Consider the following 3,618-nt stretch of genomic DNA (forward strand, 5'->3'; position numbering starts at 1 on the left):
ACACAGACAGAAACAACAGAGGGAAAGTAAAGAAGTAGGACCTACCAGTGACACCCTCCAACCACCCACACAGACAGAAACAACAGAGGGAAAGTAAAGAAGTAGGACCTACCAGTGACACCCTCCAACCACCCACACAGACAGAAACAACAGAGGGAAAGTAAAGAAGTAGGACCTACCAAAGAAGTAGGACCTACCAGTGACACCCTCCAACCACCCGCTGCAGAGTGAGTGAAGACCCAGCCACTGGAAGTCCGCCCCAGAATTCATGAACACGTCTGAAGCGTTCCATGTTAACTACATTGGGTATAATTTTGAGTGACAGTTATGTCCACCCACGACATTAGGAAAATTCAAATTAGGTAGCTGATTAGCGACTTGTTAATTAATGATTCTTTCTCATTAGTACATCACATTCAGTGCTTACAGTACATTGTACACGTATCTATAATCCAAACACAAAAAGATGTGCGCATTCAGGAGTGCACACAAAAACAACCCCAGAACAAAATGGGGCAAGAAGTGAGTAGTCTCAGCATTGGCCTACCTTTGTCCTGTGAGCGAGTCAGACGAGTCTTCACGTGGGTTGATGACTACTCTTGGTTGGATGAACTCAAGTCCTTCCTTCTCCCAATACTCGTCCTCCATACGTTTTCCACTGCCGCCAACAAACTTTGTCCACTCGAGATATCGCATTGTCTGTTAGCTGTTTGATATCTTTCAATTTACAAGTTGTATTTTGAGATACAACCGCCTTTGATCTTCGCCCAGACGAGTTCAATTCGATTAAGATGGGAGTGGCAGGCAAATATGTCCGCATTGCTTGAGATGAAAGAAAGAAAGTCATTAAAAACCTAATTGATTTCGAGTCTCGCTCCACGTGCGCTAATGTAGTTGAGTAAACAATCCCGTGATTTGAGCAGTGAGCAGCCGAGGTTACTGGTGAGTTTTCCCTCCGCTCCACGTGCCCACGTGCTGTGACGTCCGTTGGGTGGATTGCTCACACCTAAGGGCTGTGCAGCATGAGGAGATGAACATGTCGGAAGTTGTTGAATGTAAACGACTGATTGTACTAATTGTCCCACTGTTTGATGGGACGAAAGAGCTCGTCCACGGCCTGTACGACTGGTGTGAATTGTCTTTGAATGTCGGGATTGCTGTACTGTAACTAGCCTACAGTGTCGACGTTTGTGTCTATGATGAGGTGTTCCAACATTCCAGAACAAGCTACACCAACAACAACATCAACAATGGCCGCCTATCAGCCGAAGGACAAAGAAACCCAAACAAACAACACAACAAACAAAACAACAAACAACAACTCGCCCCCCCCCCACCCGCAAAAAACGGGAAAAACAACAACAAACCCCCAAAAATCTTCATTGTTTCCATTTTTTTCCACAAAATAGTATTTTGCTGTTTATTTCGATAATCAATGTTTTGGCCGAACATGGTTAAACAGGAACCATTGCAAGTCTCAAGAACAGAACAATTCAACAATACACGACGATATCGTCAGCGTCATACAGTCGGCCACATCAATATCGTCAACGTCATACAGTCAGACACAGCTATATCGTCAGCGTCATACAGTCAGACACAGCTATATCGTCAGCGTCATACAGTCGGCCACAGCTATATCGTCAGCGTCATACATGTACAGTCGGCCACAGCAATTTCAGGGAGATTCTGCTTCAAGATAAACGCGTGATTCCCAGAACGTTATGCGAGGGCTGTCTTAAAGTGGAGTTTCGTTTTGTAAAATTCTTTCCTCCCCAGCTTGAGACAGAGACATACCAAACACCAAAGTCACGGCCCTCATCTGTGGGCCTCTGTACTATGAAAAGTCCACCATTGGTCAGACTATGACTCAACTATGACTGCCAGCTGCAGAAACGTGACAACTGTATTGGGAAAAAAAATCTCAGTCCTACAACATTATGTCCAATGACTTTGGCAAATTATCTTGAACTTTTCTATCGTGCGTATCCGAAGAGAGAGATATTATAATATATATATAAATATATATATACCGGTAAACATCGCTGCTGCAAGCAACCCTCATTAAGTCTACATTGTGAGAACTTTCGATCCCCCCCCCTCCCCACAGCTGTGTCAAATATGTACCTATCACAATACCCATCTCAAGTCTCAAGCAGGACCAGCACACAGTGTACACTTGTACAATGACTCACACAAAGCCACACAGAGACTGGAAGGCGCGGTCATGTTACATACAGATATGGTCGCGTCCAAGCCGAAGCACAAGGCGGCTATCCCGAAAAATGTTTTGAGAAAACTGAAGGTAAAGTTTTTGGACCCTTGTTCAGTTTCTTTAAAAGACAAGGAGAGTTTTCTCGATAACCAAACAAATCTACACACCAGTGAAACCAAACTTCTCCTATAGGTAGGACAATGCCCACTTTTGGTGTAGGTCAAGAATTCTGGAAATCCCGGAAACCTGGGTTAGCCCACTTGTCCTTAGAAGTCAAAGCGACCAAAATGTAATGTAGGCATAAGGCAGAGTACTTGTGAAGCACTCTAGAAAATTAAAATTCAGAATAATTAACTACATGCCAATTTTTGGTATAAAGAGAAAACGTGAGAAGAAAGTTTCATTTCCAGAATTTTATCTGCAGACATTTGTTTTTCTTTTTTAACTGCAACGTATGTTTGCAATTTGTAGTTTAAAATAATATTTGTAAGTTTATATTAAAAAATACATGAATCAGTGTGTCTCCATGGGTGGTTGGCGGGTGCTCTGGAGTGGACTTCTCCTTCTTTCCTATCAAACATCTATCGTCCTTATCTCTCCTCCTTTCCTATCAAACATCTATCGTCCTTATCTCTCCTCTTACTTTCCTATCAAACATCTATCGTCCTTATCTCTCCTCCTTTCCTATCAAACATCTATCGTTCTTATCTCTCCTCCTTTCCTATCAAACATCTATCGTCCTTATCTCTCCTTCTTTCCTATCAAACATCTATCGTTCTTATCTCTCCTCCTTCTTTCCTATCAAACATCTATCGTCCTTATCTCTCCTCCTTTCCTGTCAAACATCTATCGTCCTTATCTCTCCTCCTTCGTTCCTATCAAACACATATCATCCTTATCTCTCCTCCTCCTTGCCTGTGTTTCTCCTGTGACACCTCTAACTCTAATATCCGGCACTTACATCATGTATATATGACCTTATTGTGTTGTAAGTGCCGTAAAACTCCTAAAACTAACAAGAAAACAACAATAATCCACACAAATTAAGTCAGTTTCTGTCCAAGCCTTTTAGTTGTTGTAAGATCTACATGTAAATGTATCAGGACGATAGATCTACATGTAAATGTATCAGGACGATAGATCTACATGTAAATGTTTGATAGGAAAGAAGGAGCACACCACACCAGAGCACCCGCCAACCACCCACCAGTTTGCCAAGAGTTGATTTTTGGATGCCTTGACCACAGTAGAAATGGTCTTTGTAAACTTGTTATTTATCATGATTATTATTATCATTAATACTATTATTATTAAGGGAGTGCTTATTTAGGCCACATATGGCCTAAATAAGGTAAGGGAGGGGGGTTTAGCTTATTTAGGCCACAGTGGACTGTGGCCTAAAT

Source organism: Aplysia californica, unplaced genomic scaffold (genome assembly GCF_000002075.1).
Source record: "Aplysia californica isolate F4 #8 unplaced genomic scaffold, AplCal3.0 scaffold00744, whole genome shotgun sequence".
Taxonomy (NCBI): Eukaryota; Metazoa; Mollusca; class Gastropoda; order Aplysiida; family Aplysiidae; genus Aplysia; species Aplysia californica.